This window comes from Tachyglossus aculeatus, chromosome X1, assembly GCF_015852505.1.
Source record: "Tachyglossus aculeatus isolate mTacAcu1 chromosome X1, mTacAcu1.pri, whole genome shotgun sequence".
NCBI classification, from domain to species: domain Eukaryota; kingdom Metazoa; phylum Chordata; class Mammalia; order Monotremata; family Tachyglossidae; genus Tachyglossus; species Tachyglossus aculeatus.
Genome location: NC_052101.1, coordinates 87960814 through 87985517, shown reverse-complemented (window position 1 = coordinate 87985517; position 24704 = coordinate 87960814). Strand labels below are relative to the sequence as shown.

Below are 24704 nucleotides of genomic sequence, written 5' to 3'. Positions count from 1 at the left end.
AGTCTTCATTGTATTCTAAAATGGCAATGAAAAAGGGAGGAGTGAGAATGTCTGGGCCTGTTGGGTGGCTAGTCCTAGCAGTGGGCAGTAGTCTGTTACATTTCATTCATTCATTCAATCCTATTTATTGAGTGCTTACTGTGTGCAGAGCACTGTACTAAGCACTTGGGAAGTACAGATTGGCAACATATAGAGACGGTCCCCTACCCAACAAAGGGTTCACAGTCTAGAAGGGGGAGACAGACAGCAAAACAAAACAAGTAGACAGGTGTCAATACCATCAGAATAAATAGAATTATGGCTATATACACATAATTAATAAAATAGAGTGATATGTACAAATATACACAAGTGCTGTGGGGAGGGGAAGAGGGTCGGGGGGGCGATGAGGAAGAGGAGCGGGAAATGGGGGCCTCAGTCTGGGAAGGCTTCCTGGAGGAAGTGAGCTCTCAGTAGGGCTTTGAAGGGAGGAAGAGAGCTAGTTTGGCAGATATGTGGAGGGAGGGCATTCCAGGCCAGAGGTAGGACGTGGGCCAGGGGTTGACGGCGGGACAGGCGAGAATGAGGCACAGTGAGGAGGTTAGAGGCAGAGGAGTGGAGTGTGCAGGCTGGGTTGTAGAAGGAGAGAAGGGAGGTGAGATAGGAGGGGGCAAGGTGATGGAGAGCTTTGAAGCCGAGAGTGAGGATTTTTTGCTTGATTCGAAGGTTGATAGGCAGCCACTGAGATTTTTGAGAAGGGTAGTGACATGCCCAGAGCATTTCTGTATAAAGATAATCTGGACAGCAGAGAGAAGTATAGTCTGAAGCGGGGAGAGACAAGAGGATAGGAGATCGGAAAGGAGGCTGATGCAGTAATCCAGTCGGACAGGATGAGAGGTTGAACCAGCAAGGTAGTGGTTTGGATGGAGAGGAAAGGGTGGATCTTGGCGATGTTGTGGAGGTGAGACCAGCAGGTTTTGGTGACGGCGTGGATGAGTGGGGTGAATGAGAGAGCAGAGTCAAAGGTGACACCAAGATTGCGGGCTTGTGAGACGGGAAGGATGGTAGTGCCGTCTACAGTGACGGGGAAGTCAGGGAGAGGACAGGGTTTGGAAGGGAAGATAAGGAGCTCAGTCGTGGACATGTTGAGTTTTAGATGGCGGGCAGAAATCCAGATGGAGATATCCACACTCAGTATCTCTACCTGCCAGAAGCGGTGCTCAGAGATGTGATATTGAGGTGGAAACTCTTCCCAGCCTTGTTTCTGCCTCCTCTGCCCTTCCTACCCCTGGTGTTTTTTACACTGACTGAGTGCCTCGGGGTGCAAGGCCCTAGAAGTTAAACATAGGGCTTTGCAGAGGTTTAATTTGGAGGTGGTCCTTGCTCTGAAGGAGGTCATACCTTAGTGAGGACTGTTTTCCTTGGTAGGCACTTTTGGCCAACAAAGATTCCTAGTGAGAACAAGCATACTTCTGTAATGTCCAGTCAGACCTGATAAAATGTGCAACATTATCTCCTTTATCTAATGTAAGTTGTAAGCTTCTCAAGGGCAGGGACTGTTCCTTCTCAGAATTTCCCTGCAGTCTTTCTTCTTTCTCTGCCCTCTGAATATTTTACTTAAGGGTGCTAAACTGAGATGGGAATGGCCTTGACTTACTTTGTGAACTCTAAATGCCTTACTGTTTGATGTCCCAGATCTGCCTTCTCCTCCCCTCCAGGAGGTCGAGCTTGATCCTGGTTATTCTTTGTACAAGTATAGCTGTTGACTGAATACCTCACCCTTGGCTTCAAAGACTTTAGCCTTGTTTTTCTGGACCAAACAGCATAGCCTAGTAGAGCACAGGGCCTGGAAATCAGAGAACCTGGGGCTCTGCCACTTACCTGCTGTGTGACCTTACCTTCTTTGAATCTCAATTTCCTCATATGTAAAAGGGGGATTCAATGCCTGTTTTCCTTGGCCACTTGCCTGAAAGCCTGAAACATAGTGAGTGCTTAAATTCCACTGTCATTATTATTATTATCATCATCATCATTATCATCTCCCCCTCATCTTCTACTTTCGTCCATTCGGCAGTCTAACCTCCGTTCTCTTTGGTTGCTTCTTTCTCTCCTGTTTCTTTTCCTCAAACCCTACCTGGCCTGAAACAGATTTGTGTTCCCATCATCCAGGGGACCTCCCTCTCCGCCTTTTGAATTGTCTCATAGGAGCCACTTCCCTGGGGTTGAACTGAGCAGCCACCCACCCCCATGAGTTGTATTGCACCGGAGCAGAGTCATTAGCTTTTTGAGGTAGGATCAATAGCTTCTCAAGCCCCTTGGGGCTAGAAAGGAGACAGAGGTAGAGCCAAGGTGGAGACACCACAGCTTCCCCCAGTCAGTGGGACTGTAACGTGGCCATCACCTTGGCCTCGGGACCTGTAGTCTTCTGGTCAGCCTCTCCAGGCAGGTGGACCAGACCAGAGGCTTCTCTTGAACCTGGCCCCCTGCAAGGCAAGATGTGAGGAGCTCTTGTGCACCTTCCCTGCCCAGGGTCACTGAGAAGCAGCGTGGCTCAGTGGAAAGAGCCCGGGCTTTGGAGTCAGAGGTCTTGGGCTCAAATCCTGACTCCGCCAATTGCCAGCTGTGTGACTTTGGGCAAGTCACTTAACTTTTCTGTGCTTCAGTTACCTCATCTGTAAAATAGGGATTAAGACTGTGAGCCCCCCATGGGACAACCTGATCACCTTGTAACCTCCCCAGCACTTAGAACAGTGCTTGGCACATAGTAAGCACTTAATAAATGCTATCATTATTATTAAACAACCCGCCACTGTCATTTGTAAAAAGCATTGGCACTGAGACAGGGCCAGCTGAGCTGTCATGGAAGCGTGAGCTGTAGCAAAATGTGGGCTGTGTGGCGACTCTGGCTTGGCTGGCCCAGCTGACCCCACCACAACACTGCTTCTGCTTACTGATGACTGCAGAGGGCCGGCGGCAGGACTGGGAAGGGAAGGCATGGGACGACTGCTTCGAATGAACGCCCCCCCCTCACAGGGGCCAGGGGTGAGCGCAGCCTCTGGCTCAGCCCCGCAGCCTGGTGAAGTCAAGGTAAGTGGCAGCATTGCCAGAGGAGGGAGGGAGAGGTACAAGGAGGAGGGAAAGGCAGTGACAAAATGGCAAGGAGGGCAAACTTAATTCATTGAGCACTTACTGTATACCGGACATTTAAATGGGCACTGGAGATGGAAGCTGTTTTGGATGTTAAGTGACTTTTAAGCTGAGATGGGTTTGGTTTGGGACCGAATGGCCATTTACAGAATCAAATCAACAACAAAACCCCCGAGTAAGCCTCCCTCACTTCCACTGAAGTTACTGAATACAGTACCTCTTGAAATGTTTGTTGTTGTTGTTTAAAGACAGGAAAGGAAGAGGACTGGAGTGGAACCAGAAGCCAATTCTCTATCGGCCTCTGCCCTCAACTTGGGCAGTGGAACTGCCATGTTGGAAGAAGTTGCATAATGTTTCAGCCAGAGTTAGCACACTTGGGAGAGGTCTGGGGGTGTGGATTCTGTTATGTGGGACATAGCATTATTAAATTTAAGCTTTAAGCAAGGAGGTTACAGTCTAGAGGGATTCCCTACTGTGAATTCATAAACAGGGTAATCTAGACTGTAAGATCTTTTTGGGCAGGGGATATGTCTACCAACTCTGTTGTATCATCCTTTCCCAAGCACTTAGAACAGTGCTCTACCACAGTAAGCACTCAATAAATACCACTGACTGAGGGAAGGTCCTAGGTGGTGGTGGTAATAGTAGTAGTAATAGTGTTTAAGTGCTTACTATTTACGGGGTTCTGAACTAAGTGCTGGGAAAGAGTACAAAGATGGGAATTAGACATGGACCCTGTCCCTTGAGGGGCTCACACAATCTATGAAACTATGTTTTGGTTGTTCCTGTAAACTGTTTTTAAGCTATTGCATCCATTATCTTCTGCAATATTGACTGAGCTCCCCCTGTGTGTACTGGGTACTTATGAACATACCATAGAAGTAAGAGGAAAAAAAAAAAGGTCCCTGCCCTTGAGGAGCTTAGAGTTCAGAGAGGGAAACAAAACAGGGACACCTTGACAAATATAGGGGGTTAAAAAGAATTGGAGCATAGATAAAACCAAAATTAAGGAACTAAATCAGTAGTTAGAAATTTGATGTAAAAGGAGTGCTAAGGTGGCTGATGGGGTGGCATGGCCAGATGCCATGAGAAGCAGCATGGCTTAGTGGAAAGAGTATGGGCTTGGGAGCCAGAGGTCATGGGGTCTAATCCCAGCTCCACCACTGTCAGCTGTGTGACTTTGGGCAAGTCACTTAACTTCTCTGGGCCTCAGTTCCCTCATCTGTAAAATGGGGATTAAGACTGTGAGCCCCTAGTGGGACAACCTGATCACCTTGTATCCCCCCCAGCGCTTAGAACAGTGCTTCTCACATAGTAAGTGCCATCATTATTATTATTATGATATGACCAGGTGAAATTTTTTCCCCCGCTCTCCTTCCCCTGGAAGCAGTTCAGACAGCTGTGCGTAAGAGCCTTGCCATTTCAAAGCCTCTACCCTCAACCTCATCCAGGAGTTTATTTTTGTTTCAATGCCACTTGGCCCCCACCCATGTGTTCCCAGCCTCCAGGAGCTCCTGGCTGTACTGTAGAGAGGATCTGTGTTCTGATATAGTACAGACTTCACTAAAGGGTGAGTTTCATCTACTGGAGAAAAGGCAGAGCTTTGGATTGGCTGGGACTCTCTGGGCTAAAGAAAGTATTTGAAAGTGTAAAGAGCCCAGTACAAAAACTTTTCTCTCTTTTTTTTTCTCTCTTTTGCTCTTTCTCTCTTTTCTATGTTGCTCTCTTTTTTTCCTCATCTTTTTCTCGCTCTTTCCCCCTTCAACACTCCCCCCCCCGCCCCCAACCAGGCCTGTGCTCTGTCCACTAGGCCACGCTGCTTTCCCCTCCTCCTGCCTCTTAGGAAAAAGTTTTCTGGGTCATTATCCTGCCTTACGATGAAATCCAGACAAATCAGCGGCTGAGCAGATGGAAGCCGAACGGGGAGGTAGTATTGTAGAAGTGTGTAAGGATCTGATTAGGTCATTAGTAACGTGGCAAGGAGTGGCTTCAATGAATTCTCCTAGGGCTTCACCCAGACATCCCTGTGTTGTCAAGGTGGTGGCTTAAGTGTTGAAACTGACCAGTTCCACTATGGCCTGTGACTTGAGTGGCTGGGAGGAACAGATGGAACCCCAGAAAATTGAAACAGACCTGATGCAGCAATAATTCCAAGCAAGGAATCCCCAGGCTAGATTGGACGCCCACATTGTATTTTCCTCTTCCAAGCACTTAGTACAGTGCTCTGTCCACGGTAAGCACTCCATTCATTCAGTTGTATTTATTGAGTGCTTACTGTGTGCAGAGCACTGTACTAAGAGCTTGGGAGAGTACAATACAACAGTAAACAGACACATTCCCTGCCCACAACGAGCTTACAGTCTGAATACCATTGTTTGATTCCTTCCAACAAATTGCCAGAATTCATTTAGTCATGCAATCATATTTATTGAGCGTTTACTCTTTGCAGAGCACTGTACTAAGTACTTGGAAAGCAATTCAGCAATAGAGACAATCTCTGCCCACACCAGGCTTACTGTCTCAGGGCTAGCTCTTATCACCTCATGGCGCAAACTTGCCTGGTGACACTGTTGCACTGGCTATGTCTTCAGAAGTTGAAAGGCATCAAGATGGTGCTAATAGCTCACCCCTGCTCCCCACCACCCCTCCAAATATGTTCCTCACTTTATGTTCGTACAGTTAGTACATGCTAAAGTAGTTTTTAGTTGCCATGTGTTTAACGGCTACCACAAAACCATTTAAGAAATAGGAATAAGCCCCTTGGTAGTTTTGCACCAGTTCTAGGGTCATCTCCTAACCTCACTGGTCAATTCCAAGGATATCGGGTGGCTGCCGACCCTCTGGATAACAAGGTGAGAGCTCATCCATCTTCAGGGCTCAGGATTTCCCATTAAACTGTGGTTACTGAGAGACCTTTGCAGCAATCAATCAATCAATCGTATTTAGTGGGTGTTTACTGTGTACTGAGTATTGTACTAAGTTCTTGGGAGAATACAACATAACAGAGTTGGTTGACATGTTCCCTGTCCACAAGGAGCTTACAGATCCTTGCTTCATACGCTGGTTGTCTTATACAGACATTTACAGTTTTTGCAGGGAGAATCTGGAGCCCAGCTCTCCTTTGAGATACCTAAACTCTTGGTGGATTTTGCACCCACCCCCCAAATCCATTCCCAGCCTAAAGCGAGGAATCCCTGTAACTGACCTAGAGAAGGGATAGAAATGAGACAGTATGGAATAGAGACCATGATAGCTTGTATTGAACATAACTGACCTAGAGAAGGGATAGAAATGAGACCGTGTGGGATAGAGACCATGATAGCTTGTATTGAGCACAGTGATTAGCAAATACTAAGCCCATAATAAATACCATAATTATTATTGGGTGGGCAGGAGAATGGGAGAAGCCATGTAGTGCTAGGGTTAATAAATTCTATGTGGGTTTGTGCAATCTGTTGTTACAGGACAATAATCAGGTTACTTTGCTAGCATGGTCTTTTCTCACTCAAGTGTTTGGAGCTCTGATTTTTACAGTGCTCTGATTTTGCAGAGTTGAAGTGAGCCACTCACAAAGCACTTAGTACAGTGCTCTGCACACAGTAAGAGCTCAATAAATGCAATTGAATGAATGAATGCAGGTTGATTACCCGTAAGGCCACTGTTCTTGAGACGTTCAACTGCCCTGCTTTGGGGCAGTGAGTCACAGGGTCTTGGGTTGGAGGGTGACCTGGTATCAGGCAAATATCTAGGTCTCTGTAGGGCACAGGTGGCCAGAAGCTTGGCCTACTTGCTGAATTTTGGTCTAGAACTATAGAGAGCCTTTCTTTTTCCAAGGTAGAGTCTCTTATCAGTCACACTCGTTCTTTATTCTCAGATTGGGACTCTCAACTGCCCAACCTCAAATGCCGGGTGTGTAAGTCAACCCCAAATCAGTCTACGCCACGTATTCCTCCAGTTGGGATTGAATCTGAACAATTATTTCACAAACCTCAGCTGAACCTAAATGGAAACAATTTTTTTAAAAAAGCTCCTCTTCTAGACTGTAAACAACATGTGGGTAGAGATCATGTTTACCATCTCTGCAAGCACTTAGTGTAGGGCTCTGTACACAGTAAGCATTCAGTAAATTCCATGGATTGAAATTGTTTTTATTCAAGTTAATCACAGTGTCTCAGTTGATCTGGGAACCCCAGTTGGGCTGAAAGGTGGCTTGGTTGGACTCCCTGCTCTGAAGGGACTTGTGGTTGGGGCTTTTCCATGACCTGTCTCCTTTCCATGCCTGTTTCCCCCTCTCTAAAATCAGAACACTCCACACCTCCTTCTCAGACCTTGTATTGAAAGGATTATGAAGTTGTATATCGGGGGTAATCATTTTGAATAAGGTGGCACTGGGTTTTTCAACCTCCTTTTTGGTGGGGTGGGTTGGGAAAATTTAGTTGCAAAAGGGTCTCCTGGATTCCCAGACCTTTTTCCTTCTTTCCCACCCATCCCCTAAGTCAGGATGGGCGCCTCATTCATTTATTGTCGTATTTATTGAGTGCTTACTATGTGCAGAGCACTGTACTAAGCGCTTGGAAAGTACAGTTGGGTAACATAATAATAATAATAGCATTTATTAAGCTCTTACTATGTGCAAAGCACTGTTCTAAGTGCTGGAGAGCTTACGAGGTGATCAGCTTGTCCCACGCGGGGCTCAGAGTCTTAATCCCCATTTTACAGATGAGGTAACTGAGGCACAGAGAAGTTAAGTGACTTGCCCAAAGTCACACAGCTGACAATTGGCGGAGCCGGGATTTGAACCCATGACCTCTGACTCCAAAACCTGTGCTCTTTCCACTGAGCCACGCTGCTTCTGGGAGCTTCTGGGAACACATAGAGACAGTCCCTACCCAACAGTGGGTTCATAGTCTAGAAGGGGGAGACATCCTCCACATTTTGTAGATTGGGGAAGCAGAGACAGTGAGAAAGCGCATCTCCTCCAAGAGGCCTTCCCTGACTAAACCCTTATATCTCCTACCTGCCCTCTCCCCCTTCATCACCTATGCACTTGGATCTGTAATCTTTAAGCACTTGATATTCACCCACCCCAATCCCATGACACTTACGTACAGATCTGTAATTTAATGTCTGCCTTCCCATCTAGATTGTAAACTCCTTGTGGCCAGGGATCGTGTCTACCAACTCTTGTACTCTCCCAACCCCTTAGCACAGTGCTCTGACACAGTAAGCACTCAATAAATACAGTTGATTGATTAATTGAAGTAAGTGACCTGGGGGAGTGTAGCCCAAGAGTCCTGACTCCCACTTCTGTGTTCTAATTTGTTACCCTTCTCGGCACTGTGGGGCCTACCAGAGAGGCTTTGCTCTTCATTGCTTTCTCTCAAAACAGATAATCTCCTGGGAGACCTGTGATTTTTGTAAGCAGAGGAGAAGGTTGGTATGTGTTTCTCATTTTGCCAATTTTGTCCATGAATCAGATTGAGGCTTGTAGAAACATTTTGTATCAGGGCCTTTTTTTGATAAGCCTTGGTGGGAGGGAGCCTGTTTTGGTTTTATTGCAGCTCCATGGGGAAGTGTGGATCTTGGAAATTGTTTTTGGGGTTTTTTTGTGAAGGGTTAAGCCTGGTCATTTTGAGGAGAGGTATATTTAAGCCTTGTGAAAGCCCTGTCAAGTGTAGAGAAAGGTGACTTCAAACTGGACTCGAGAGCCAGTAAGCAGTAGTTTTAAGTATTGCATCAAAATTGTTGCCATCTGGCCCTGGATTGAAGCAGTCTGTGCCAGAGAAAACATTTCTACACCATAAGGCATTTAAGACCATCCTCTTTTTTTTTCCTTTGTTGGCTTTTGTCGTATATGGCATAATGGTTGCCATTGCCCTCCAATATGTACCTCTTGACTGGAGCCCCATCCAAGGGATCGTTCCAGTCTCTCCATGCCCAAGAATATTGGCTCTTAAGTCATGGGCAGGAGGCGCTGGGTTTGGAGCGATCATGTGTTAGACAGGCCTGTTGCCGGAGGGAGGGGGAGGTAGGGACAGGTCACAGGTGCCCACTTGACGGGGTGACAGCCCCTGCGGATTTTTGAGCCAGGTTCCCACCCTTGTTTATCCCGAATCTCTGACCCGACCTGAGAGTTTACATGCGGGGCTGAAAAGACCGATCATGGTGGCTTTTGGTCCTATTAGCTCTTTGAAGCCCGCTCCCTTCCAGTCCTTGTCCTCGTCCTCATCCTCTAAAATCCCTGTCCCCGTTCCCACCCCCCGGCGTAAAATGAAAAGTTATCACACCAGAGTCAGGCAATGCAGGAACCATTCTAGACTGTGAGCCCATTGTTGGGTAGGGACCGTTTCTATATGTTGCCGATTTGTACTTCCCAAGCACTTAGTACAGTGCTCTACACACAGTAAGCCCTCAATAAATGTGATTAAATGAATGAATATCAGAAGAAACAGCGTTCAGGGTGGGTTGGAGGGGCAGGGAAGGAAATTAGCAAGGCTGGTGGTAATTCCAGCTTCTGCTCAAGCTTTCCTCCAGCTCACTTTGTTGTGCCTAAGCAGAGCCCTGACTCCACCCAGATGGGATCAGAATCAAATCTGGTCTGTGGAAAAGGCCTTTTCCACTGAGATGACTGAACAGTTGTGCTTAAAGCCAAATTAAACTTTCGCCTTTCTGCAACTTCTCCATGGTCAGCTGTCAGTGCCTTTTTGTGCTGCCATGATCAACAGGTTCTATAAGACCTGTCTGACCCAGGGAGACGGCTCTTTCTTGCCGATCCATTTGCCACGGTGGGGGTGAAAGGGGTTAATGGCTTAGCTCTTCGAGCTGGGCTTCCAGCAGAGCAGGCTGGGGAGACCTGGAACTGACTAATGTCTGAGGGGAATTTGGAAAACTCCACACAGTGTCTCTCTAGCAGACAGAGGAGTCGTGGTTCTCTTCAGTGACAAATCACGGTGACGCACAGAGGCGCTAATTAAGGAGCAAGATAACATGTTGGGAAGGGAGCCACCATTCACCGATTCCAGCATTTTGCCATTTCAGGCATGAGTACATAGACACTAAATATTTCACAAAATGTCACAGCTTCATGAAAGGAAGAGTTAGAAGCTGAAACTAGGGGTGGTGGGAAATGCACCTTAAACGTTCACCACTCTGAAGAGAGTAGTAGTGCACTTGGTGACCAGGTAACTCTTGGACCAGTGCCTAGCGGAGTGGATGGACAGACCACTCTCCAGGCTCTGCTCCCAGCTCTGAAACCCTCCATTAAATCGATGAATGAAGTGTGCACTTGGGCCTTAGCGTGAGTTTTCAATGTGTGCTTTTACTAGAACGCTGCTAGAGAATTAGGGAGCGTTCTTCTGATGTCCCGAGTCTGATGCGGATCCAGCATAATGCAATGTTGGAAGAAACAATGGTGCGTGGTGCTGGATGTGGGTCTGTATCCTTCCACAGGTTTTCTTTAACATAGGATTTTGCCCTCACCCCCCACCCCCTTCTTCCTCTCCCCCCAGCCCAACAGCACTGCCCCAGGCATATGCTGGTTCACCTGAACCAGTTGTATTTATCAGGTTCCTGCAATGTGCACGATACCATACTGAGCCCTGGGAAAGTTATCGTGAAACTGGAGCTGATCCGGTGACCACTCTCTAGGAGTTTACAGTCTAATGAGGGAAGACAATACTCTGGAGGAGCCTGTGTGACCCCAAACAAATCACTTTTACGCTCTGGTCATCCCCAACTGGGAAAGGAGAATAACTGCTTCATTGGCTCCGGTGAGCCCTAGAGACCTTCATGTCAGGAACAAGCCAGGAGCCAAGGTACTGGCCAATTCCAGATTGTGCATAGAGTCTTGCATCTTCTGAGGCTCTTTAATTAGAACCGAGTGGTAGTGCAAGGGGAAGGAATGGGTCCAGGGATGTGCCATTCTCGCAGTCTGAGTTCCCAGCAAGGCTAAGGAGCCTAACATTTAGGAAGCAGGAATTCCCAAGTTTGAATTCAGACCCACAACCATGTCTGTCCAAGGCAAACCTGACGGCAGGTAAAATAAAGTTCAACAAATCCTCTTAACAGTGCTAATAGTGTCTGACTCATTATCCAGAGAAGGATAGGGGTATTTGCTATTAGTACTTGCATGGCAATCTAACACAGTAGGCTTGAATAAAGTAGTAAGCGCTCAATAAATATGATTGAATTAAGTGAATGAATGAATGGTACTTTTAAATTGGGCAGAAGAGGAGGTTTGAGCACAGGATTGTTCTGTCCTGCCCACCCTCAACTTGGCCCAGGAATCGACATGATGGACAGTTGCTGCCCTGGCACCACTCAGGATGGCAGGAGCAGGATTGGAGGTCAGGGCTAGGGTGTGTGTGTGGAAGAATCCTGGAAGACTTTGTCAGTCTCAAGTCGATGTCACTGGGATCCTGGAGCAAGCTTCTAGGCTGGAGTAGTGGTACGCGAATTGCTCGTGTTTGTCCTATCTGCCTGGCTCAGGCCCAGCCAATATAGGTGACTGGATGTAGGCTCACGCCTTGTAGACCTGGACCCAGACCAGACATTTCTACCAAAAAGTTATTTTCCAAAACTACCCTTTCCCCATGCAGAAATGATCACCATGTTCCCCTAAGTGTTGGGAAAAATGGGGAAAGAAAGCTGGACACCACGGAGGCAACCATCACATGGTTCCTCCAAGCAGTTTGTTGCTATTGTCAAAGGCAGAATCTTGGACCAGGTGGACCTGGTAATGACATTGCTTCAGTTCTTCAAGTCCCCACATTCAGTTTTGTGGTGGCCATCTCTGTGCTGACAAAGGCTTTTTGCTGAGAAGGCTGTCCAGACAAGCTACCACTACACCACATCATTCTTCAGCTCGATTTTGAATGTGAGAGATTAATTTCAAGTATTTGGGGAGTCACTTCCTAGTGAAGGACCACCCGAGTAAGAATAAAGCTGCTACCCTGTGGTCTCCATATCCACTGGAAAGTTGGATCAAGGCAATTTATCCAGGTGATGTATTCCACATGTTCCAGGAAGAGATTCTGGAACCCAGATTCTGGAACCCAGATCCTGCCTCACAGAGAGGTACCATATACTCCATCCTCTAGTGGTCATTTTTCTGAATAGTACCAATAGTCCTATTTCTCTGCTCGTTTCATTTGGGGGACTTCAGAATGGAGCAATTAGAGGACAGTGAGAAGGAGGGAGGCCTTTCCTCACTACACCCAGGGCTTAATTCTTTGGTCTTTAGTGGATTTTGACGTAAATAAAAAATAAAAATAGCCTCCTCCCATCTGGAGGAAGGACGAGAAGGCAGCCAGTGGGGATTTTTTTTTACACCTCACTTTACTCCGGTGCTTTGCATTTGATAGGAAACTGCTTTTGTTCTGGAGTCCAACTTTTTCCCTGTTCTGGGAAATGGGTGCTCCTGGGGAAGCCACCTGGTGAATTTCCTGCTCATTGTTCCTTTTTCTGAATGGGGTCACTTTCTGCTCCGGGGGAGGAGAGACTATGTTGGATTGGTATCTGTCGAGGGACAGATATTGAACTGCACAGACAATAGTTGGGAAATTCTTCATTGTAGCCAGGGACATTGTAGGAGAAATTCAATTCACCTGGAAACTCCAGAGGCTTTTTTCCATACTGGCCAGCAATAGGAACTCAGAGTTGTTTGCTGTACCAGTGCCTGCTCTTAAGATGGGTGGTGTCTGTCTGTTTATAACGTAGCTCAGTTGATGCTCTGATCCATTGTTGGACCAGTCATATTTCTACTGGAAGTCGATACGATTTGCCATTAGCAATGTATTGTTGCAAATCCAAAGGACTGTCATTTCTTCTCCTTATAAGCTACACAAAGTCAGTTACCAAAGCTCCCTCCATTTTGTGGATGAGGAAGCTGAGGTAACTGAGCCAGGAGACAATATGGAGACCAGAGTCAGGAATTCTCTTGTAGCTCTTTTTCTCTTTTTTTTTTTTTTTTTTTTTAAATGTCAGTCCACCGCACCCAGCTCAGTATCAACTAGGGTAACCATTCATCCAGTCCTATAATAGACTCTCTGATCTAGGCTGACAATTCTATATCAGATAGTCCAGTTTTCATCTGCTCTGTTGCTTGTCCGTTTGCATGCCCTTATGTCCGGTATGCTGATTTTTTTTTTCAGCACCCAGCCTTCCTCCTCCTTTGCTTCTGCTGCTGAGTTTCGTGGCTCAGAAAAGCAGCACCCCTGTTCGTGAGGACCTGGAAGGGGAACAGAAAGGTTCTGAGGCAAGTGAGAGGGAGAGATGTCAGGGGTCCCACGAGGAAATGGTCTTAGGTTCAAGTGGCCTCGGAGAGAGTTTTTGCAGAATGGTAGCACATATGACATCGTTATGCTAAATGCCTGATGCAGCGCATGTGATGTTTTGTGTATCTGTCCAGTGTCTGAGAGAGCCGTCGGCAGCCACTTTGGTATCCGTAGTATTTTTGTGTGGGCCCAGCACTGTACTAGGCACCTACCTGGAAATATGTACTTAAAAAGCCATATTCATGCTTTTGAGAAACTTTGAGTCCAACAAGGGATATAAATGGACAAATACATTATTTAATGGGGGGATAGCCCAGAAATAAATTAAACAAATGAATGAATAAATAATAGATCAGAAAGTCATTAGGACTGAGGCAGCTGATGGGCTAGCCTGATTAGGAAGGTGGGGGAATTAGAGAATTCTGGATAGACATGAGGATGACCAAAATCAACAATTTTGAGATAGCTGAGGACTCCAGAGGAGAAGAGTGCCCGTTGGAATCAGGTGGCACAGAAGTCAAAGTTACAGCCACACAGGAAGGAAGTGGTTAGAGCATGATCTATGATCATAACTGTTTGTCCCCGAAAGTATCGAAGTACACTCTGGTAGTACTGGAGTCAAAAAGGAATACTGCTGAGATTCTGCTTTCATTGTAGAACTGCTGATTGACTTAGGCCAGAGCCCGTTCTGAGTACCAGATCTCCCAGGACTTCAAGCCCCAGAGTACAGAGTGATCAGCCTCATGCCCCAGTCTCCCAGATGAGACTTCTTAGTTGTTACCCTGAGGCTGGATGTGATGCCTCGAGGCTCTTCATTTTTGTTGGCCAGAGGTTGGTCACTCACCTAGCCACCTAGCTCTGACTAGAAGAAGTTCAGTGAAATGTGGCAGTTTAGAAACCACCTATTCTTTTACATTGGTCATCTTTTTGCACAAGGGAATTAAGTGCTTGGCGCACATACGCTATCATTTCCAACTTTTTGAGAGAGAGGTAGGAGGCTAGGATGCCAGGACCGACAGGTAAAAGTCACTAACCCAGAGTGGTTAGGGGTTGAGATCTTTCTGATTTAATGGGGCTTTCCAAAGAACTGGAATGCCAGTTAAACACCCCTAGAGAGTGGCTGGGGGGCCCCTTTTCTGCGGGGCTGGGAACTGGGCATCTCATGCTTAACCCATCTACCTCGCCCTGGAGCTTTTCAGGAGTCTATGCAATCAACCTCTTCGGCACCAAGCAAGACCAATGGCATCGGCGGGAGTGGAGAACAGCAAATATGCCAGCGACCATGGAGACTACTTTCAAGAGAAAGGGGTTTTCCGAAGAAAAGGTATTCTGGAAAAATGAGATTTGACTCTGTTTACAGGTGGGAAGACTGAGGCCAATGGAGGGGAAGTGTGGCCTGAAATCCTAACTCTCCTCATCCTCCGTTCAATCCACTAGCAAGCTGGCATGTTTAGACAGACTGCAAGCTGGACTGGAGCACTCCCTATTTCAAGTAACTGCTGTTTTGCTAAATGGATACCCAAGCTCCTTGAGGCCCTTGGGCTGGAATCACTGACCAAGGCACAAAGAAAGACTAGAGTGGAGGCAGATCGACCCACCTCTTCAGAGTTTACCACACCCTCTGGAAAGTACTAAGACCATAAGTTCTCCAAAGGTGGGTAAGGGACTCGCCAGGCTGATCACTCTGGTGGCTGCTCCCGGATACCCCTGGACACCCCTGGACTCAACCTTGTAAAGCTGGAGGAGCTGCCTCCTCGGATAGCAGGTAATCTGACCAGAAAGAGGTTAGGTTCTGCCTCCCTCCCCTTGTCCCTGGGGAGCATGTTACTTGTGTGTGTGTGTGTGTGTGTCGGTGGGGAGCAGCCCCTCTCCTATCTAGTTTCCTTCCTGATGCCTTGCCGTGAAGACCTCAGAGACTCACTTCAGGTAAGCCAAAGGCCTGGGTCGGTGGAGTAAGTTACACCCTCCACTCCCAACCTGCCCACTGATGCAACTAATAGGGTTCTCCTTCTCGAAAAGCCTGCTGGGCTCTAGCACTTCCACATTAATGCTGGCCCCTTTCAGTCACTCCCTATGCCCTAGGGCAGGTGGGGAGGGGAATGCCCACCTCAAAACTGGCAGGCCCAGGGTTAGTTCCCTAAATGTAGTCTGCCTGGACCAGGGTGGGCCTCCCTCCCCATCAGCCTCTTGGTGGATTTAGAGAGGATTCCTTGGATTGGGGGAGTGCTGAGGAGATCCTCAGTAAGAAAAAGAGAAAAGAAGTAAAGGGCGTGACAGCAAAGCTATTAGCTCCCTCAGAGATTAAGGCTTCTTTGGCTTCTCCCCCAGCCATCCCCTCTGAGCACTCTGGGGCTAGGGGAGGGTCCCCAGTCCATCACTAATGGGACTCCCTCCCCAGTCAAGCCCCCTCACCCCCACCCCCCAACCTCTCCTTTTCTGGGGAGGAAACAGCAGCCTATCCCAGCTCCTGTCTCCACCCCCCGCCCTTCCCCCATTGAGTTTTTTGCATGTTTCACTTCATGTACTGCTGCCCTCTGCGTGGGAGCCCCTCCCCAACCCTCTGCCTGCCTTGGGGGGAGGGGCGGGGGGGGGGGGGCAATGGGATGGGGAGGCAGATGGCAGCCCTGGTCTGCACCTGTCTGATCATGCATACAAAGAGACCTTGGAAGAGTTTAGAAGCTCAAGAGTTAAGGTTAGTTTCTCCTCCAGTCCCCAAAAGCTTGGAGTTTTCTCCTGTTGTCTGCCTTGTGGGTAATGAGGTTACCTAGTCACAAAGGATGAGAAAGTCCAGAAAACTGTGGTCACTGTCCCCATTGCACAGCACTTTCCTGTTGCTCATGCCCCTCCACCCTCCCCCAACCCTAAAAAGCACGGAGGTAGGCAGGGATAAACAGATTTTGATTTTCTTCTTTTTATATCCCCCACCACCACCGCCTCCCAAGGGAGCAGCAGTGTTTTCCTTTGCAGCCTTCTCATTCTAGACCAAGTCTGAGACTCATCTGGAGTCTGCTGGTGCTAGCAGGGCACTGGCCCCTGAGAAACTGGCCATTTGAATATGCCACTTCTCACCCTATCTGGGGACTCCAGGAAACCTGGGGTAGCTCAGGTTTACATTCAGTGTTAGCAGATTTCATGAGCAGACTAGTGGACTTCTGGCTTCACTGCCTCTGGAGATCACTCTGGAAAGGTACTGGGTCCCTCATTGTTTCAAACAAGAGTTCCTTCCCTGGGATGGGGATGGCTAATAGGAGAAGATTTCTGGAGTGGAGAAGGTTCATTCTTTCAATCATATTTATTGAGCGCTTACTGTGTGCAGAGCACTGTACTAAGTGCTTGGAAAGTACAATTCAGCAACAAGTAGAGACAGTCCCTGCCCAAAATGGGCTCATGGTATAGACCACAATGAGTTTACAGTCTGGGAGGGGGGGACAGACATTCATGCTAATAAATAAATTGCAGATATTCATTCAGTAGTATTTATTGAGTGCTTACTGTATGCAGGGCTCTGTACTAAGTGCTTGGGAGAGGACAATAGAATAACAAACAGACACATTCTCTGCCCACAACGAGCTTCCAATCTAAAGGTGGGTGAGACAGACATCCATAATACTAATAATGATGGTATTTGTTAAGTGCTTACTATGTGCAAAGCACTGTTCTAAGTACTGGAGAGGATACAAGGTGATCAGGTTGTCCCACGTGGGGCTCGCAGGCTTCATCCCCATTTTACAGATGAGGTAACTGAGGCACAGAGAAGTTGTAGCTTGCCCAAGGTCACAGCTGACAAGTGGCAGAGTCGGGATTTGAACCCATGACCTCTGACTCCCAAGCCCGCGCTCTTTCCACGGAGCCACGCTGCTTCTCATGTTGGAAGTGTCCAACTCTGATCTTTACCCTGAAGGTGGAGCAGACAGGAGTAGTTAAGCTGTTACTGGAGGGCCCAGAGGCGGGGGCCTTCCTCTGTTCTGTCCCTGGAGCCTGCCTGTTCCCACCTGACACCCAATAATGCCCTGTCATGGTTTCCTAGGGAAGCGGCGACCACATTGACCCTCAGGATGCTGGTGGCCGGCCACCTGTCTTCCAACACAGCAGACAGATGGCACCCTTTATCCCGAGTTTCCTTAGCCTCACGGGCCAGGGGCTTGTTTCCACCCTGGGCAGGGCTAGTTGATGCGGAGAGGCTCATGTGGAATCCAGCTCCCTGGACCCCATCTCTTTTAAGCGCCCTGGCCCCGGTAGAGCGTTGCTTAAGCCAAGTCCTGCAGCCAGAATGGCCAGCTACTTGGCCCGATTGATAGAGGACCAGCAGAAAACGCTAAATGCCTCCAGAGGCCATTTGTCCCTTCCATCAGAAGGGGATGTGCAAGCCGCAAGTCATGCCGGCCGAGACACAACCAGGGTAGGGGATCTTAACTCAAGTGGGCAAGGCATTTTGGGGGAGCCTGTCCTAGGATTAGCAGAATGGGAAAAGCATATGTTATCCTGGCCCCCTCCTCGCCCCTACTTTTTATTTTCCTTACTCAACTAGGTTCTGTTGGGTGCTGTGGGCTCTGCCAGGGGTTCTTCATCATAACCAGGGTCACTATTGACAGAACAAACAGGCAAGTGCTCAATAGCCACCTCAGTGCTTGGCACATTGGCGCTTAATAAATACCATAAAAAAAAATTTAGAGGGGACAGGAGATTTGGAGGCAGGAAATGAGACTTGTGGTCCTAGCCAGGGCCAACAAGATCCCCAGCAGTGCTTTAGCAAGCAGGTGTTCTTGGCTACCTCCCTAACTGAAGGACATCCTGATGCCTGAATTGTTCTTTTCATCAGTAGCCAAGCATTTTGTCCAGCTCTGGGACTCTAAACATTATTCTCTGGGATAACTCCCAAGCACATAGTTCAGTGCTCTGCACAGAGTAAACGTTCAGTAAATACCATTGGCTGATTGACCTCCTGAGAATCATAAGCCCCTCTCCCACCCCCTCCAAATGACCCCTCAGCAGCACTTTGAGAAGCTCGGACTGTGTTGTTTTGATGGGGGGAGGGTGGTTGTTTAAAACAAAAAAACAGTGGAGGCCATATTGCCATCAAAGTGGACAGGGATTCCATTTCCTCTTCTGTTTAGTCCCCAAGAAACTGGTCATCTATGGCCTGTCCAGGGAGCTGAGTTGGCAACAGTGAAGGAAACGTTTGAGGGATCTGAGAGATTTTTCTTCTTATTGCCCCATCCTCAATGTAGAAGACCCTTACTCATCCCTTCCCACTCTATACACCAAAGATTCTTCCATTCCAGGACTGGTTTGTTATCATTTCCAGTTTGTTCCCTTTCTTCTGGGCTTACATCAGCCTTGTGAATGTTCATGAAAGGACTGGCAGCTCCTGGGGCTTAGCTCAAACATCAGAGCCTCAATCCTTTCCTTTTTCTGTGTGATTGACCCATCGAGAGTGCCTCCAAATTGTCTGCTTTGCAGGACGTGGAAGGTACCTTGGCACTGCTCTAACTGGAGCTTCAAGTTCCAGCCCTAAATTCTAAATTCCAGGCCAGTTGCATCTCAAGGACTGGGCACCTGGGCGTTGGCAACATTTCTTGTGAAAGCAGGACCAAGACACTTCGGTGGGCCTGAGGGGCTCTTGGGCATGGAGTTGAGTATGCACAAGAGGGGCTCTCTGTCTCCTGGTCCTCCTGGCAGCCCCGACTCACTGCCTTCCCTTACACTTCTGAATGTACCCTTTACAGCTAACCCCGGGTTGCAATGGAAGTGGGCATTTTTGCCCCTACCCCTCATGGCCAGGGAAGCCCAGCAAGTCCCCAGGGCCCTCTCAGGTGGTGGTCCTGAAAAAAAAAGCAAAAAAAAAAAGTCTTTGCCTCAGTTGAGAACCGCAAAGTGGCCATGCTTTGTTCGAAGTCACCAAGTATAGGGGAAATAGCAACATATGCTGTGACTCTGATTTAGAGGAGAGAAAACCCTCCTCCCCTTCCTCTTATGGTCAGAGTTCTGGCTTTAGGTTTGCCAGAACTCTGAAGCACAGAATGGGGGCTTGCTCCAAATGGCCCCCCAGCTTTGGGCCAGGAAAGAGCAGCTCCCATGAGTTTCCAAGTTGCCAACTCTCCTGGGCTGCAATTAGCTTCTGCTTGCCCCGGGAGGGGGCCAAATATGACTTCTAGGTCCATGGACACTTCTAGGTCTGTGGATGCTGTTACTAGTGACTTGGCTTTTGAGCATGTAGGGTTAGATTACGTGTGCCAGACCTTGTGTCCAGGATCTCATGGGCAGCCAGGAGGCATACCATCATGCTTACTTATTCATCCATGTGGGCATCCCTCTCTGTTTGAGGCTGTCCTAGGAACACCGGCATATTCCAGTGCCCTGTCCTGTCCACCCCTTTATCCTTTTCTCACTTGGACCAGGCAGAGCTCAAGGGTTGCAGGGGGGTGGGGGGTGGGGGTGGGTCCTCTAACAAGTTGCACTTTTGAAGACCATCTCTGCCTTTCAGCTTCCTTTCAGGTAGGATCCTCTGTACCCCTTCTTCTCCTGATCCAGTTCCCAGAGGGCCTGTTACTCAACCTCCACCAGCCATTCAGAACCACCTCCTCTCCTTCCTGCCCCCAACCTTCCCAGCAGACCAATTCTCTGCTCGAACCCCTACATAAGTGTGACCTCTGATTCCTCCCTAGGAGGTTGGGTTTAATGGCTGTCACTTCCTCCTGATGCATGGGCAAGCTCAAGGTGTTAGTTACTGCTTCTCTCCTTACCAAGATCTTCAAGAACACAGTGGACCCATGAACCTATCTGGGTTTTCTTCCCAGAATGGGCTGTAGTCATTACAACAACCAGGAGATTATTTTGCGCCTCCCTTCCCTTCTTCCTGAATTCTGAACATCCTCGGGAAAACGTCCTTTGCACCTCCAAGTGTCCAGAAGGTGGGCTCTCATTACCTAGATCTCTCCAAAGTATGTAGGGTTGGTGGCAGCTCTTGGCCTCATGTGACCCAGGCTTCGCAGGTCACATGAAAATGAAAAAATGATGAAATGACTCATTGCCTGCAATAATTTCTATAATGAAGGTGGGATTCACCTTCCCGGGGTTGGTCTCTACCCACTCTGTTAGGGGTCAACCAGTCACCCTGAGCAGTGTCTCCACAGAAGACCCATATCACCTTCTTCATCCATGCTTGGATCGGGCCTCTGGGCCCAAGGCCAATTTTGCCGGATACACCTTGTGGCACCCGGTCGTTTCCCAAGGTCCTCCAGGGACCTGCAATGCAACCTACCCGAGTGATCCTGCAGGGTGTCTCTTACTCACTTTTGGGAGAAGCCGGGGTTACTGGCGGTAACCTGAGTTCTCTGAAGGTGTGGGGGCACACTGGATCCACCCTCCTCCCCTCTCGAAGGTGGGGACCTCTTCTCTTCTTGCTCTCGGGAAACCGGAAGGGAGAGGAATGTGGGAGGGGTGGAGCCTGAGCCCTTTCTGATCAGAATCAGGCTGCCTGCTACTTAGGGAGGCAGCCCCTCATGCTTTACAAGGATGAGTCCAGGGGTATCCAGAACAGCTACAAGAGTGTTCATCTGGCGTGTCTCCACACCTTCGGAGAACTTGGGTTATGGTAAGTAACTCTTCCTCCTTGCCCCCGTTGCTCTTTATGACGGCAACGTCCTTCCACTTTGCCCCTTTCCCTAGCTGTTATTTATTTGAATGCCTGTCTCCCCTTCCACTAGATTGTAAACTCCCTGAGAGTAGGGGGTTTGTGTCTCCCAGGTGTTCAGTAAATGCCATTGATTGGATGACTGCTGAAGCCCAATCTCTCTGGAATTCTCACCCACTCACCGTCTCTTGCCCACTTCGCTCTGGATCGTACAGTAAATACAGATCAACCCTTGCGGCCTAACTCCTGTGACCCAAAGTGTAAAATTGCAGGCTCTGTTCTCAAAACCATCTTGCAGAGCTTTCACTCAGGTTGCTTTACAGACCTTGTCTCTGAATCATAGAAGGCCCTCCTCTCCCCCCCCCCCCCCCCCCCCAGCTTTTCTAGGGGCAGCTGGCCTGCTAAAATAATGGAGCCTGTTAGTGAGACATTTGAAAACCCAATTTACTCCCCTATTCTGCAGCAGTGGAGTTAGAATTCTCTTCCTTGTCACTGTGTAGTTGGCATGTATTTTTAGACTGTGAGCCCACTGTTGGGTAGGGACTGTCTCTATATGTTGCAAATTTGTACTTCCCAAGCGCTTAGTACAGTGCTCTGCACACAGTAAGCGCTCAATGAATACGATTGATGATGATGATGTGTATTTATGGAAAGCCCTTAAAGTCCTTGGCTTTTAGATTTGGTTGTCTTCTGGTGTTTGGAGAAAGTGATGGCCTATGCTTTCAGTACCTTATTTTCTCCTAGGCTCTAGTAAGCTCTACAAAGAGGAAGAGCTGTATGCTGCAGCAGCCCATGGTTTACCCTAAAATGACCATGTGGAAAGGAATGTATCGCCTTGTTGAGCAGTAGCAAGATGTACTCTGACTCCAGGTTTATTTTCTACTTCCCAGCTGGCCTGCAGAATTGCTGTCCCTTCGTAGCAGAAACCACTGCTGAGGCAGGCAGCAGCAGACTGGTCCCTGAGTTTTACCTAGTTGGGGGAAACCTCTCCCCACTGCGTTCCCTCCCTTTTTTGTGTGTGGGGGGTGTTGTGGGGTAAGAGTTGAGGTCTCAAGTGTGGCAGGCCTCTTGGGCCTGGCCTTTGCAGGCTGCATTGTGCCTGGTGTAGGCCTCAGTGACTTCATTCGTAAGGAATGTTGAGCTTCTCTGACTCTGGAAGTAGGAAGCAGTCATGTTTCCCAGGCTAGCACTCCTAATGAAAGGAAGAGAAGCTGGTATCTCTTCAGCCCCTCTCCAAAAGGTGGTGTATGTGCCCACACAATTCCACATCAGCGTGGCATCTTTGACTTTATGATGCCGCCCATGTGACGTGTTCTGCATTTCATCTTGTCTCGTCGTCCACACCACCCCACACCCAACACCCCCATAACCACCAGCAAATGGGCCCTTCTGAATGACCTTTGGGTTATATCCTCATCCTCCTCAAGAGTACAGCTACCACCTCTCTACCTCTGAAGGGTGTAGGGAAGGTGAATGAGATTGCTGTAGAGTCACTGGAAGAAAGGACAGCTAAGCCAGGAAAAAGGTACCGTCTTTTGATTTTTAGGTAGAAAAATGCTGAACGTGCAACATGATTCCAACTTACCTATCACCAAGGTTTACTGTATCGTCCCCCCTTTAGGAATAAAGGAGAAGACTTAAGCAATTAAATTAATTAATTGAAATGGAACATTAATTGGGAAAATTTATTAGCTTTTCCGTGTCTAGACAAGTAATGATTCTAGCCACTGTGGGCCCTGGGTTACATTCAGGTTAAAATGAAGGTGCTAGAAGAGGTTAGAGGGAATAAAGAAGAGTAGCATGAATATGGAGTTATTAGCCTACAGCCTGAAATAATAGGGAGTAATTCTGGGGTGAGGTGAAGGGAGCCAGAGACTCTGTTAGAAGTTAAAATGGATCTTACATCGTAGAAAGAGGCTCTAATAGATTTACAGTTTAGTAACATTCTCCCCAGGCTTTGGCCTGTTAAATTAAGTCTGCATTCAGGGTAAGCTTCATGCTAAGACAAATGCAGGGATCAGTGCTCCTGTTTGCTGCTGGTCATCATCCTTCTAGCTAAGGAGTTCAAAACATTTTGTAAGCTTGCGTGCTTCTCATCGCTCCTCTGGGATGCAGTGGGGATCATTTCTATCATTTTAAAGGCATCAATGAGGCAGAGAAAGGGGACCTGGAGAAGGAATGCAGGAGCGCTAAGCTCTAGATGGTTCTGCGTCTCCCGGCTGAAGGCGTTGTTGACACTTAACCCATAGGAATCCTTTGGGTTTGGCTAAGCCCCGTTTGGAGCCCTCTTCTTAACTTTCAGCATCCTACTGGCTGCTTGCATTCCCGAGTCTGTTTAAAGTGTCTTTGTTCTGGAGTTCAGCAAGAGGAAAGCACAGGGATGTGTTGTTTGCTATGGTTAAGTGAAAGCTGGGTACGCAAGGGAAGCATCCGGTGGAACCAGGAGGGAAGGAGTTGAGGGTGAAATTGATGTGGAAAGGGAGAGTGGTAGGAAGCAAAGCTAGGCCATGCCTGGCCACCAGGACTTTGATTTCATTGTCGTCGTCAGTATCAGAATTGACCTCATCAGTATTTGTTGCGTTCTGAGCAGTGTACTAGGTGTCTGGGGAGGGTCAATAAAACTAGAAGCCCCAATCCTTGCCCTGAAGGAGCCCAAAGTCGAATGGCTGAGACATACTTTATGGGCATACAAGAGGAACAAGAGTGAAAACCTAAATACAATTGATAAGACCCAAAGAAAGCTGAAAATCAAGAAATAAATGAATCATGGTGAGCGATATTTGGGTGGCTTTATGCTGAAGCTATGCCTAGGCCTCGTAAAGACTCAGGCAAGTAAAATTTGTGTTCCAAAAGGAAATGTATGAGATTTGCCTGCCGGGGGTATATATCTGTCCCCTGGAAAGAGAAATGAGCTTCGAGTAGGTGAACACCTTTGGTCCCAGCTGGGGAGCCACATTTTACTGATTCCATTCAAATGTTGGTCTCATTGGTTCATAATAATGCTTCTTGCTGACTGTGTAAAAGAGTAGCGTGGTCTAGCCTTGTGCTTCCCAGCGGTTTTCTGTGGGAGGGCACACCCCAAAGGGGATGAACAGCCTGTAGGCACACTCTCCATCTGTGCCCCCTGTTATTCCCAGAAGGAGGTTGTGTGCACAGCAAAGTCCCCATTATAAGCACCGCCATCTTGGATTGCACCAAACAGGTACAGGCCCAAGCTCTCAGACTTGGAATTGTGCCCCTGTGGGCCTGGTCCAGTCAGATATGCTAGAGCCCCCAAATTCTCAGGGTTTATATCTTTATGAGGGAGTTTGTCTCCATGCTGTCCTTGGCTAGGGAACAGAGCACTAGATTAAAAGGCCAAAGATCCACATCTTTCTCTTGGTACAGATTTTCCATGAAAGAGCCTTCATGATTCTCTCCAAGTCTCCATTGCTCAGTTGATCAGTAGTATTTATTGGGTGCCTATTGCAGACCGAACAATCGATCAGTAGTAGTTATTGCGGACATATTCTGTGGAGAGCATTGTTCAAAAAGCTTGTGGAGGAGTACCCTAGAACTAGTAGACATGATCTTTGCCCTCAAGGTTTGTTGAGTGTTGGTCTCGCCCACCTAACCAACGTACAAGCGAGGTATGGCTGTTGGAATTTGGATTCTAAGATGAAGAGGTTTGC

The 24704-nt window shown here is 48.0% G+C and overlaps 1 protein-coding gene across 2 annotated transcripts in view; it reads left to right on the top strand.

Annotated features, from left to right (window-relative positions):
• Positions 1–24704, top strand: part of GNAI2 (G protein subunit alpha i2) — a 153739-nt gene that overhangs the window by 31753 nt on the left and 97282 nt on the right. Inside the window, exon 1 of one of the 2 annotated variants that reach the window (XM_038772536.1) lies at positions 15090–15165. The exons of the other annotated variant lie outside the window; for it this stretch is intronic. The gene's annotated coding sequence lies outside the window, so the exon portion shown is untranslated. Of the gene's footprint in view, positions 1–15089; positions 15166–24704 lie in introns of those variants that run through there. 2 annotated transcript variants of the gene reach the window in all.